This window comes from Felis catus, chromosome A2, assembly GCF_018350175.1.
Source record: "Felis catus isolate Fca126 chromosome A2, F.catus_Fca126_mat1.0, whole genome shotgun sequence".
Classification (NCBI taxonomy): Eukaryota; Metazoa; Chordata; class Mammalia; order Carnivora; family Felidae; genus Felis; species Felis catus.
Window position 1 is genome coordinate 107645694 of NC_058369.1, and position 15218 is coordinate 107660911.

Here is a 15218-nt window from a genome sequence, read left to right on the forward strand (position 1 = left end):
AATAAGAACTCATCTCTAAGTTCCATTATCCTTCATAAACCATCCCTACTAATTTTTTGAGTTGCCCATTTACCCGGCCCACTTTTCCATTTTCCAGTCCAATTCTCTTTCCTTGCTAAAAACACTCAGTATCTTTTTGATGGAGACATAGCTTATGGTGTGGATTTTATTTTGGGATTTTTCTGGAAATAAGAAAAAAATTCCATTAGCATCAGTAAAAAGTGAAAATATTATTAAGTAGGTAGAAAAATTTTACTTGAGAGTAACTTAAAAAAAAAAGATGAAGTTAAACACACTGAAACTGGTCTTCATGACAGTGCATCTTCAATTATTCACCAGCCCTCCTTTTCTGAGTCACAGTAAGGAGCTTTGTTTCTGGCAAAAAACAGAATAAAAGGTTAACAATTCCAAAAGTCTATGCCCTATGGGACTCAGGGCAAATTTGGAAGAATTGTTGACAAATCACACACATAATACTAGATAAAGTTTTCTAATGGTGCGGTGTGTGTGGTGGGGCTAAGTATGAAGCTGGATGTCAAGTTAGAAGGTCTTAGACATTTGTGTGTCTCTGAAACGGAGGGAGTGGTCAGTATAATCCAGTTTACCCCCAGGACTGGGCTATGTGAAAGTGACTCTAAATGGATATCCAAGATGGGTCTGAAAAATCTGAGGACAGAGACATTAGTTTACTCCCTGATGCAGTGTAAATCCAAGAAGGCAGCAAGAAACAGAAGAATAAATAGCTACATGAGGTTAATGCAACAGAAGCGACTTCCCAGCTACTCAGCATACAGGACTAGAAGGATCCAGTGCACACAAAAGTGGATCAGAAGAAGAAGGAGTCTAGAGAAGCCACAGAGGAATCTGAAGTGTCCAGGAATACAACTCTATTTAGAAGATATTTTTATCATGTAAGTAAAAAATGTTTCAGCTGCAGATGAAGTCTGAAAGGATGAACCTGGGTTAACTATCCCATGAACAGCAAAACCCTATGGAAGTAATTGCCATTTCTCAGATGGACTGAAAACAGATTTCATAGAACTTTCAAAGAAAGCTTTCTGACTTCAGTAATATTCTTGACTTTTGAGCCCAAATTAGTCTATATAACACTTGAGATAACGGGGGGTGGGAAAAATGTGCTAATTTCAGTCTACATCACCTCAATTTTTTGTCAGCTTTCCTATTTTTTTCTTCTTAGCTCTTAGTTCAAGCTTAGATCTGAATAAACATTTTAAGACATGAGTGTAATTCTTCCATCTTTATTATAGTCTATGTTTGCTCTCCCTCTAATCCAGAGTAAGTGCCTTATCCTGTGATTCCTTATCCTATCCTATGCCATGGGCCAAGGAAAGTCCCAGAGACTCTCAAGCAAAAATTAGGATGCCCATCAAACAGTCTCCAGGACATAGGTCACAGATGCCTTCTATCTTCGGAAGAGTCTATGTTCACCTTACCCGTCTGCAAAGAGCAAGGCACTGGAAAGCCAAGTGAAAAGATTATAGTTGTCAAAATGGTTTAGAGTAACAGCAAGTGTGATGCACAAATCTTAAATGGATATGGTCCACCCCACCTCAAGCACCAAAAAAAACAAACAAACAAACAAAAAAAAACCTATAAAAGACATTTTTGAGATATATTTAAGCATTTGAATAGACAGGATAGTGATTAATATTATGGAATTATCGTTAATATTCCTATGTGTGATAATAGTATGGAAATTGTGTAAAAAATTGTCCTTAATCTTACAAGATGCCTGCTGACATATTTAGCGATGTAATGTCATATTATCTGCAATTTATATATAAAAGATTCAACTTAATAAAATATATCTATTTCTGCATATATAATGGAAAAATAATAATAGAGGCTGGGGATATATTTGAATCATATGGCTCGATGACACAAAAAGCAAAAATTATGCCAACTTGGGTTATGAAGACCCTGTTTTAAGGCATTCTTTCCCCAAAACACACTGTAGGATGAAATTAACCCCTAGCTGGCACTTTGCTACCACTTGTGTGGAGAATTGGTAATTTATGGATATTCGTGTTACAGGCTTCTTCCTTCTTAAGGTAGTGGGATTATGGGTCATCTACTGAGAGTGAGTGATGTTGGCAGAGAAGTAGTGACAAGAGAGTAAGGAAATAGTAGAAAGTTTGTCACTACCTCTCTGAGAATGTGAAAGCAGTTGACTAAGAATAAGTAACAGGATCAAACAAATTGAGAGCACAGTGGGTCAAAAAGTCATAAATGTGTAAGAGAGAAAGCCACCTACTCAGAGAATTATCTCTAGCAACACTCAAGTATCTGACAGCAACACTAAAAATTCTTTCCAAGAATAAGAGGGATGAAACAATGTATATAAAAGCTCACTTATAATCAAGGTGTGTAGGCAAAGAGGGTATATTAAACTAATATGCCCATCAGTGGTTTACCCTTGAGTTACAATAAGAAAACTATGGCATCCAGGTAAACGACAAACAAGAAACTTGTTAGAGAACAAATTCAGTTATTATATTACTTCAATTATACTCTTCTGTATATGATTTCTAAATATCAAGGATTAACAGAGTAAATGTTTTAGCTTTTTGAAAATTATCATGACTGTATAATTCTAAATGTAATATATTTTTAATCAGAATTAATATAGGAACTGTATATTTGTATTTAATCAAACGTGAGGTGTGACTACAGAGGAATGTGATTGATTTTATTTAATCAGTATCATTTTAATATTAAATAGAATACACAGTGCAGATAATTAGTTTAAAAGATGCATTTGTCTTCAGGGCACTTATTAAGTTCAACGTAATATCAAAGAATTTTTAAAAATTCTATTATTCTAAAGTATAGAGATATCTCTTGTCTTCATAGTTTCTAACATGTAATCATTTTAAATTGACAATTTAATCCAAATTGTCATAGGATAAAGAAAAATCTTTGGTAGAGAGATTGTTGGAGGTTTGAGTTAAAAATATAATAAGAACATAGTACTCAGATTAAAAGGGTCATCAGTTATTTCAAGACTAAAGTAAAATTAACAGAACTCTATGCTCTACCTATATAGGGATGTTCAAATTTTTGAAAAATCGCTTTTATGTTTATTGTCTCATTTAATCCTCCATGTAAGCCAAGATACTTCACTTCTCAGACTGAGAAACTGGAAATCAGAAAGGTTAGATAATTAGCCTAAGAAAATAAAGTTAACGATAGATCCAAATATAGTGCTTCTCTGTCCCAGGCTCCATTTTTTTTCAATAAGAATTTTTTTCTAAGTCTATTTTTAGCTATGTCTCTATTTTTTAAGTGATATGAAAATACCATTATTTTAGAACACTGAACACTGCAAAGTATTTAGAGACCACAATATATATGTTCTGCCTGAAAGAAGTGGCTTAAATATCAATATGGATTAATTTAACCTTATAACTTCTAGCACGGTGGTAAATTAAGGTGGCCAAATAAAGTGATTTTATTTTTGTATTTCTTAAAATGTTTACTTATTTATTTTGGGGAGGAGGAGCAGAGAGAGAGAGAGAGAGAGAGAGAGAGAGAGAGAGAGAATCCAAAGCAGGCTCTGCTCACAAACCATAAGATCACGACCTGAGCTGAGATCAAGAGTAGGACACTTAACCGAATGAGTCACTGAGGCACCCCTAAACAAAACTATTTTAAATAGTTGCTTTCCTTATATGCAAGTTGATATCTCTGGCATCAAAAAAGAAGTGAGAGAATAAAAAGCAAGTCTGGGAAAAGAACAACTGACTTCCTAAAGTGGTACAGTGTCTCAGCCTTAAAGAGAAGTTGTTCTATCATCCTTGATGGTAAAATGTATCAAGGGCATCTGTATCGTATAGAAACTAAACACATTTGGTTTTGCTAAATTTTATTGTCACCTTCCAGATTCATAATTTGTTTAAACTTTTATGATTTTGCAGGTCCCTAAGTGAGTATACTCACACATGTAAACACAATACAAATTTTAAAAAAGGAAGTGAGACTGAAATAATTTGTATACTATAAATAATTTTTATAACCAATGATTATTTCAATGTATGGCAAGTATGTCAATTAGACATTAGACAAATTAGGTCATTAATTTTTTTTTCTTTTCCAGCAGCACAATGACATATCTAATTAAAATGAAACTATCAAAAGTAAAATATTTTAGAAGATATACATATTACCATCTTATTCAAGATCCCTTGACTAACCAAGGGATGTTTGAGCCAAATTTTTAAGTTTGCAACAACATGAATTTAATGGTAAAAATATGTTTAACAGATAATCTCAGTGTTTCATAATTTTAATTGTTCACAAAAATGTCTATTCTTACTCTTGTAAATGTGATCATTTACACATATTTGCAGAGTTTTGCTCAGGAGATACTGCACAGAAGGAATTGGAAGGCTCCGTCCTTTATGGTTCCCTCAGTATGTGTGCATGTTTGTGTCTAGAAAGGAAACACCCTGAACCTTCAGGGAAAATACACCTAAAGCAGTGGATATTTGGAAACTTAAGAGGCACTGTTTTCAATAAGAATATTAAAAACATATCTTTATAGAGATACCCAAATCATTTCGAACATAGATTTCTACATATAAAAGCAACCAGCAAGAACTAAACCCTTCCCAATGTTATTGTTACTGTCTTGCCATCCTGATTAACTAGTGAAATGAAATCATTAGTAATGTTATCATAACTTGGCCAGGTCTCATAAAATCATCAGAAGCCCAGATGGTTGAAGAAGCGCTCTTCAGTTTCCACTGCCTGCCTGTAGCTCAGCAAAAAAGGACTAATCACACTTTCTTCATCTGAAACTATTTTTGTTGCTTACAAGTATATGTGAACCAATAGATTATTTTTTTTTAATGAAGCATCGATGTTAGGGCTATTACAGTAGAGAAAAAGAAGGAAAGATGCAGAAGGGGAGACAAGAGATCAAAAAGAGAAAGCAATAGTGAAAAAAGGAGAGGGAGACAGGAGAGGCTAAGAAAAATAAAGGAAGAACAAAGTCCTCCTTGCTATTCTCCTCAATCCTCACATGTACCATGGGCATCATAACTACATCTACCATTTCAGAAATAAATGTCCTTTCATTCAAAGAAAACAATGAAATTGAGTAAAGGAGGGATGGGGGCTGATATTTAGAGTGTGGCTTTTGCTTTTGATTCAAGTATTGAAAAATTCTTAAACACCAGATTCAACCATCTACAAAATATATTTCAAAATACAATGCACATACCTTATTATTTATTTGTGTCAAATAATTCTTGACAAGTCTTACTTTACATAAATATAATTAAGAGATAGCTATTTACGTGTATGTATACATATGCATGATTATGCTTGTGATTTTTGGGACAGGGGATTTGATTGCAGTTGGTAGTTTTAAATTAAAAAAAAGTACATTCAGGGGCACCTGGGTGGCCCAGTCAGTTAAGCATAGGAATTAGGCTCAGGTCATGATCTTTAATTTTTTTTTTAAAGTTTTATTTATTTTTGACAGAGAGAGAGAGACAGAGCATGAATGGGGGAGGGTCAGAGAGCAGGAGACACAGAATCTGAAGCAGGCTCCAGGCTCTGAGCTGTCACAACAGAGCCCAATGTAGGGCTCAAACTCACCAACTGTGAGATCATGACCTGAGCTGAATTCGGACACTCAACCGACTGAGCCACCCAGGTGCCCCTCAAGTCATGATCTTGCAGTTGGTGAGTCTGAGCCCCACATCAGGCTCTCTGCTCTCAGCACAGAGTCCACTGAGGTCTTATGTACCCTCTCTCTGCCCCTCTTCCTCTGGTTTTCTCTCTCTCTTTCTCTCTCTTTCTTTCTCTTTCTGAAAATAAACTTTTTTTAAGGCATCCTCAAGAAACTACATCTAATACAATAGATGAATACCTATTGAATTTTATGTAAATAAAATTCATCAAAAATACTTCCTGTTATGCCTATTCTTTTTCTCAACATGATCCCATTCTCAAAACATAACACTGTGGCTTTCTAAAATATAGAAAAACACTGTTAAGTAGTGAAAGAATATGGATAATAATATTTAGAATTAAAGCATTGGCTGCTAAGTTTTCCTTTTCATCAATCTGGGGAAAAAAACCCAAATTTAAAAACAAACAAGTTATAATGAAATTTGTTCCTATCCTTTGCCTCTCTAAATATCCACTGATCTCACACCAAAGCATTTTCTAACCAGGTTAAAGTCCAATTCTGCATTCACATTAGGCTAAGATTCAATTGAGTTAAAATTTTACATTGACTGCCAGTCAACCTTATCATGAACTTTCATTATGTGCATGTAATTAATTGGGTCCAACGAACAATATCAGTACTGAGTTATAGACTCTTTTCCCCCGACCATATAATTAGAATATAATTACCCACAGGATATCAGAATGATGCAAAACCTTTCCTCTAAATGCGCCCTCATTAGGAAACAAGTCTCAATGTACATTTATTCAATCAGTGTGAATTAATTAAAATGTTACTGAAATAAAAGAGGGCAGCAATAAAGAGTATCTGACATCTATTAAGAGACTATCACTTGAGATCTGCATGCACAGTTCATATTTAAACCCATTTAGCTCAAGTAGGAACTTGGCCATGTAATGTTATATACATGCAGTATGCTAGGAAATCTGAAAATGAATCAGTGTGTGGTAGTGTTTTTGAAAAGAACATAATACACAATACACAGAAAATCTTAAAGGACCTGAGTAGGATTCTAGAGGACCTTTGATTCCCGGATGAATCCATAAAGGTGTATCATTACATAGTGGTGGATAGAAATTATTTTTATCTTGAAGTATCCAGGAAAATAGTTGTTCATCCCACACTTTTCTATTACAAATGTGGCATATTTGTTTTGATATGGCTTAGGAGATAACAGTCAGAAAAGCCTAGATTTACCAAAGCATTAACTATTTTTGTTTTTTTTTTTTCAATAAAGAAAATAACCTCAATTACTTAAGCTAGCTCACGGTATTTCAATAGCATATTTTCTTTAAGCAGAAAATTCATAAGCACCTAAAACTATATTCTTTTCAAGAGGTTATGCATAATATAACATATTCCGATTATATAAAACATGGAAAAAATAGTAAATGCATAAAGAAACCAAGGGGCATATACTTCCTATACCACATGAAGCTGTTGATTCATGCAAAAACATTCTTCCTAAAAGCTATTTATCTTGGTTTTGCTAGAACCTAGCATATTGTCATATGAAATAAAAGATGATTGAATAAACTAACAAATAAATAACCCTAATACAAAGGAATACTGACTAATACCCAAGAACAGTATCATCAACAGAAGCAAAATTTTAAAAAGCTCCCTGTAATATTTAAAATAAGATACACAGAGATTTTGAAGCTTTCTATGTTATGACATAATCCCTCAGACACTTTTAGCTTTAGTAATAGGTTTCATAACACTTAGTTCTGGTATTGAATACTTCACATTAATTCTTACACGTAGATAAGCATCGTTTTAAAATGGAAATACTGATGAGAACTAAGATAAATAAGACCATTTATAAATTGCTACTTTTTACATGTTCTTCAGGAACAAACTCTAACCAGTTTTTAAATCATTGCTTTTGTAAAAAAAATAATTAAATCCATAAGCTTATATATATTTTTAAATGTTCTGAATGTATATTTACAAAATGGTCTAATGTTCCATTCAGATATTAGAGTGGCTTTGGTAGAGGCCAAAACGAAATAAATAATGAACTCTCTCTTTCTAAACAAGAAAGGAGATGGTCTCACACAGGCTTGCTTTATTTTTAACATGAAATTTCCTGTTGAATTTCAGTGACAAAGACATGTTGCTATAATTTCTTGCTGAAAACATGGTGATTTGAATAACACTAAGAGTAATAATCACCACATAAAAAATCCTACTAATAGAATATGAATAATTTTAAAGTTCTATTTAGTAGTAAACATCAATATTCATTTTCTGAGCTATACTAAGAATGAATATTTGTGATATTTTACATGGACTACTGTATTGCTTAAGCTATATTTTAAAAAAATCAGATTGTAAATATAATTTGACAGTCAGAGAAAAAGGTCTTGATTCTCCTCAGAATTCTGAAATATTCCCTCAGCCTTCTACCTGCAATACCACTTTATTTTAAATATTAGGTATTTCACAGTACCATCTATTGGATATTTGATATAACTACAACAACATAACAATCATAGGGTTTTTTGAAATTTAGTAATAACTGTAAAATACTTCCTGTGTCACTCTAGAAACTAAACACAATGCTTATTTGACAGCCCCTAAGATTACTTCATTATCACATACTTTGAACTCGAGTGTATTAGCTTGTAACAATAAAATTTAATTATTATGTGTTTTGAATGATTTTAAAAAAGAAACCTCCCTGTCACATATTCATTTTAATTTTTCACTTGCTATTTATGTCACTGTCTGATATATTTTCTTCTTGACTCAGGAGAGGTAGTAACTGATGGGGACACAAAGAGACAACTGATTGTTATTCATTAATTCGGCAAATATTTGTTGACTACTGAATTAGGTACTTGAGACAAAGAGATAAACCCTTTTCGTGTCAGTGATAAGTGTTGGCAGCACTGGTCAGTAAGCAGAGGCAACAGCTCCACAAGAGACATTTTCAGTTCAGTTCCTGGTGTTTGGAAACTGAGCCCTCGATGGGACATCAAGAGGAAATTTGCAAGCTGAAGCTGAGGATTTGGTTCTTGAGGGGTCAGGGAGAAGAAGCTTACACAGCTGTATTCAAAAGTGGGAGTTGTAGTCATAAGACACTGGATGAGATAATCTATAGAGAGCATAATGACATGAGAGTACAGTTAAAAATGGAGACATACATATTCAAGAACAGGAGGATGAGGAATTTAGCAATGTAGATAAAGTGTAGTTAGAGGGGTAGAAGAAAAACTAGTAGAAATGTGTTAGATGAGTGCTACATTATAACAGAGCACTTTAAATACTGCCAACGCAGCAGGGGATTAAAAAATGAGGACTCTTGGAAAGGGGGTCTAGTAGACGTTGTTGGTAGCCCAAAGCAGATCCTTTGTCACCTGGCCAGAGTACCTATCCCCCAACTGCTGTGAGGGTTGACTGATGAGAATTCCCAAGTGTCCCATTTTCTGAAGAATTATTCTTTACTTCAGGAGCAAGCTTTCCAGGGTGGCAAATACCTTCTATCCTACAGGAAGCCACAGCTAATGAAACACTGATACAAGTTAGAAAAAGCCAACCCCCTTATCTTAAGAACAATCATATGGTGGGATTTTATGCTAGAGATGCCAAGGTTCAGGCTGAGTCTTGAACTCTCCCTCTGACTCCTTCCTTGCTCAAAGCCCCCTTCCTCTCCTTCCTTACAGATGATTTTGTAAAAAAACATTCCTCCTTCAAGGGCGCCTGGGTGGCTCAGTTGGTTAAGCATCTGACTTCATCTCAGGTCATAATCTCAGGGTTCATGAGTTCGAGCCCCACGTCGGGCTGTGTGCTGATAGCTCAGAGCCTGGAGCCTGCTACAGATTGTGTGTCTCCCTCTCTCTCTGACCCTCCCCCACTCACACTCTGCCTCTCTCTCTGAAAAATAATCATTTAATAATTAAAAAAAAAAGGAACATTCCTCCTTCTATAAATCACAAACAGCAAAATCCCCTTCACTCTCTGCTCCTTGGGAATCCAACCAAAAAGAGTGCCGCTGGATTTGGGATGAATAGCAAGAGCAGGTTTCCACCTATTTGACTGTCAGGAATGAGAATAATGTGGGTTGAGGTGGGAGGAGGAGGGAAATTTGACACAGTGAGTACATCTTCACAGCTGCATAGATTTATAGCTACATTAAGAAGCGGAGAAAAGTCACATCCATAAACAAATATGGAAGACAGCAAAAAGAACAGCTATCCCTCTAGTATGGGCTCAGAGGCAGACATATCACTGAAAGTAGAAACAAAGAAGTTCCACCACTCAGATCACCGTGCTGTCAAGTGCTACCTGCCATAAGGTGTTAGGTTACACCTTATCTGAGTTTTCCAACTGTAAATTAGTGAGTCAGTATATTATTACATACTGTGGCATATGCCATGACAGGAGCAAAATGGGGAGAAAGAGAGGCAGAAAATGCTAGAATGAAAGAAACTGGAGGGATAGAGGTCTTGGATGACTCAAGGATGTTGGAGTAATGGTAACCAAATGGAAGAATTCAAGAATATTTCAGGTTGGGAAAAAAGAGGAATGGAGAGCTGTATTCCTCCAGGATTTGAGTTCCCTTGGGCGAATGAATCCAAATTGGTCAAAGCTCCTGTGAGTATTAGTAAGAGAATTTGAAATGATAGATTTTACCATCTAGACGGGAAGGCAAGGGGTAGGTGTGGCAGTCTCAAAAGAACTAAGCAATCTTTATTCTACAAAAAGGGGAAACATAGAGCAAGCTAATAAAAAAAAAGACAAAATTGAGTCAAAAATCATTTCACTGTGCATGAAACTGGTGTCCAGACCAAAAGTTTTACATGACTCAATTCTTACTCAGGTTTCAAGTTGAAAGCTGAGAATAGACAAGTTATATTTAATAGTAAAACAGAGAAAAGCATGATATAAATACTTTATGATCACCACTACTTCATCTGGAATCATTAAAACCACAGGTTACCTTTGCAAGGTGGAATTTATCCTTCAATGTCTAGTGGTGAAGGGATCCGATTTTTATTGCACTCAAAATTTAAAAGTGAGCAGACAGAAACGATATAAAGTATTTATTTCTACTGTAATGCAATTAGTTCTGGATATCTGCCCTGCCCCAACCCCAAACTTCCTCTGGAGGGCACAAGCAAAAATACCAACATAGAGTTCACATATTTGGGAGTATATTTATGCCCCACTTCGTGGCAATATTGTCTCACTGGATAGAAAATGAGTACCTCTGGCTTTTGTTTTAATTTGTTTTTCTCAGTTATTTATAAGAATTAAAATTTTCAATTATTTTTTTAGGTATTTGTATTAATTTTACAAAACAAGGCTTTTTTGTTAAAATGTTTACATCTATCTTGATTTGTGAGTTTTGGTCTTTCTTTACCATTTTTCAAAAAATGTTTGATTTGTCAAGTCTGTCAACATTTTCTTCCACCTTTGTGTTTTAAGATAAAATGGAAAAAGGCATTTTACAGGCAAAGACTAAACCGTTAATCCACGTTTGATGTATTTTAGAACAGGAATAAAGTGGAATTAATTTAGTGTCCCATACATATGTAGTCATCTCATCATGCACCCCTGCCATCCCCCTGCAGATTTAATATGAGAGTGTCATCATATATTACACTATGACATATCATTTAATAAGTTTTAGACTCTCTACCAAGTATCTTCTAGAACCAGTATTACATTATTTTGATCACTGTAACTTTAATAAGCATATTCTTAAGGTCTCTTCTAACAGGTCTTTCCTTATTACTATTCTTTCCTAGAATTTATAACGTATTTGTGCATATTTACTCTTCCAGGCAAACTGTAGAATCATTTTGCCAAGAAAAGCATGAATAATAGTAATAATACCTGGAAATTGCATTAAGTGGATGACTGAACTTGAAGAAATGTAGGTTCTTTTTAGTTCAATTTGATTTTATTCAGCATATTTAGACTTTAAGAAAATATTTTAATTTTTTGTTTAGGGATAGCACCTTGTTGCCATTCTCCTTTGCACTAAAGGGGGTTGTCTTAATCCTCTCCTTCAAATTACTGATTTAGTTGTCCTCAATGTTGATTTTTCCCTAGGTAGACACTGATGTATTTTAGTTTCTGCTAAGGTATTATTTTTCTCTATGTCTTTTTTTAAAGTTTCAGGTATTCCTTTTAAATCAGTATATTATAAAGTAAATGTTTTCTTTAGTATTCTTTATCAGATAAAACAATTGCTATTAACATTTTCTTCCGTTCAATACAATAAATTTTCATGTATGACATCCATCTAACTTTTAACTACTATGCCTGTTTCTTTTTTCTTATGGCAGAATTACTACTATTTTATTTTTGCAATAGGTAGACTTCTTTATACTAAAATGCACTTTGGCCATAAGCCATCACTCTGCATTGACAGTTGTTATAAAAAAGCAAAACCAAAGGAAACAAACTCTACTAAATGATTACAGCAATATTGTTGAGGCGTAGTCCCTGCCTGATACAATTTCATATGGAAGAAATTAATCTCAGATCTCAGTAACAACAATAACAATAAAAAGCGTTTCCGCTAAGTGAATGGTTTGGTTTTATGTTGTGAAGATTGTCAACACTTTATTTCCCGCTTTTTCATAAGGCTACTAAGAAACTCTGGGACAAATCTGAAAACTACCTCTGTCAACTTTTTAAAGATATTAGTGACATGAATTTCTAAGTCTACCTCGATTTTGGCATAAATTTATTGCTTTATAATGCTGCTTAATATATACTTAAATAGGCTGACTTTGAATGTTACTGGTAATACGTTGTAGAATAACTTAATTCATAATCTCATAGCCTGACTTTTGAATCAGACACATACAAAATATTCTTTATTTTGTGTTAGTCTATTACCTAGATTTTTACCTTTTAAGTATTTTTTTTGTTCCTTCTTTAGATAATACCCACTTTTGGCTACAAGCTTTAGATTTCCATCAATTTTCAATTAATTGAACTTCCTGTTTATGTCATATTAGTCTTTTGTTTTGCTTTTCTATAAATCATGACAAAATTAACAGAGTACAGGTTTGTTTCCTTAAAAAATTATAACTTGATCAAGGTACAGCTACATGTTAGGCATAAAATATAGAAATGTGTAGGAATAAATTTGTAGTCCTATTTAAAAAAATAAAAATAATATTTTTAGAATCCTAAACATAGAATCTACCATATTCATTTATGTAGAAACAAATATAATTTGCCACGACATAATTAACTTTTTCTTCTAGGTTAGCCCGTACTTTTAATCACACATAGTATACATTATATAGCCTAAGCTACTGTAAAGATGGGTTCTTCAGAAACCACTAGAATCAATCTAAGACAGTGTAACAGATAAATGGGTCATCTCTTAAGTGTAGATGATGGAATCATCACTTAGTGATGCAGACTCCTTTTTCCATTTCTTGTACTATGTCCCTTTAAAATATAAATACATGAAGACTATGTCCAACCTAAATGGATGTACACATATTTTATAAACATTTCAGATCTTTAGTGCTTAAATGTTTTCCTCCATGGAATTGAATCAAAAAAACATTGGCAAAAAATGTGGGAATATTCAGAATTTAATTCTACATATTTTTTAAAAAATAAATTTAAAAAAGCAGCTATCTTATATGAATAATACCACAAAATTGAGTCTGAGTTAGATTTTCAAAGTATGGAAAAATTAGATTCTTTTTTACCTATCATTACTATGATGACAATTATGAATTGATCTATAATGAATATTAATTAAATGAATATTAAGTAATGACATTGATGAAACATTTATTGAGCACTGACAATGGGCTTTGTCCCCACTCTTTAGACAAAAAAGAAAATTGCACAGGCACAACCCATGGTACATTGCATAAAGAATTTCAAGAAAATAGATGACTTCAGTAAGTGTGGTTAAAGGTTAAAGAGGTAAATGCAAAGAAGGGAGAAGCCACCGAAAAGATGTTAAATAAAAACTGAAGCTCAGTGCAGCAAGTCACATCCCTAGCCAACTGTTCACACTTCCCCACCAGACTTCTGCGAGCTCTACAACTAGTAAAGGAAGTAAGTTTACAGAGCATTCAAAATCCAAATTTCAGAATCACAGAGAATTCAAAAATCTCCCTCCCTTTTTAACCGGCTAATGTTTATGACTGAAATTGTCATTATTGACTGTTTCTGGTTAAATGACAGATACAGTATGGAAAGGACCCTTAATAGTTGGAATGTAAGGATAAAACACACACACCATACTTCCAGTCTCTAAAAGAACTTTTGACATTGCTGAGGAGTAAACACTTGATTAAACACATGCTTTAAGAACAGATTTAACATACTCTCTGCTACACAAGACGTAATCACCATATCTACAATGCATAATTTAGTAGAATTCTTGTAATTGTAGAAGAGCAAACAAGATTGGAAGAGGAGAAGGTAACAGAGGCATATGGTTCTCCAAGCATGATATATGCAGAGATACGTGGATTGGTACTTTAGAAACACCACGTTGTCCAAGTTTTTAGTCACAACAAAGAAGAGGGGTACTTGGAAAATTCTGAATTAAGTCTAAGAACATGTCTAGAATTTATATTTTCCAAATACCTTTATTTTCCTGTCTCTGAGCTAACGGGCTTCATTGGTTATTTTGTTGGCATTCCTAAAAGTTATTTAAGGTAATGTAGGATATTATAGCAAAAGTACGAAGTATTCTGGGGAGAAAAGACCACAAATGGTCAAAAGGGGCACACTACTGAACATATAGTTAATTTCTTATCATATCACCTTTTGCCAATGAATACTACTTTGACCATATATTCTGATAATAATATGTTCTTGAAAAATAAAATAATCATCTCATATTAACTGTTTAAAAGTTTAAATTAATAGTTTATTCAAAAAATATGTTTTTTAGGTTTTAGGAAAATCATTCCAATTATTATGTTCCTGATTTAGAAATATGCTTATACTATAGGGATGCCTGGGTGGGGCAGTCAGTTAAGCATGTGACTTTTAATTTTGGCTCAGGTCATGATCCCATGGTTCGTGAGACTGAGCCTCACATTGGGCTTCCTGCTGACAGCATGGAGCCTGCTGGGGATTATCTCTCTCCCTCTCTCTCTGTTCCTCCGTGATCTCTCTTTTTCTTAAAATAAATAAATAAATAAACTTAAAAAAAGAATCATGTTTATAGTACATAAAAAAACTAAATAACTGTGAAATCTGATTCACCTGTGAAACAAAATAATAAGTATGAGAAGAAAAGGATACTTTCATTACACAGTGACCAGGAAAAGCCATGGTTCATAAAGGTGTTCCCTAAGGTGTTATATATAAAAAACAAAATAAATAATTGGAAACATACTAAACATAAACATTGTTATAACTAAATTATGGTATCTTCATTTAATAAGTTATTATACAGCCGTTAAAAGCAATGTTACATAGTATATAGAAACATAAACATTTAATGGTACTAGTTTAAGTATTAAAACAAGGTGTTCAAAATGAA

The 15218-nt window shown here is 33.8% G+C and overlaps 1 protein-coding gene across 11 annotated transcripts in view; it reads right to left on the reverse strand.

Moving 5' to 3' along the window:
• The window catches only part of DGKB (diacylglycerol kinase beta), a 945456-nt gene that overhangs the window by 477306 nt on the left and 452932 nt on the right, over positions 1-15218 (reverse strand). The gene's annotated exons all lie outside the window — the stretch shown is intronic.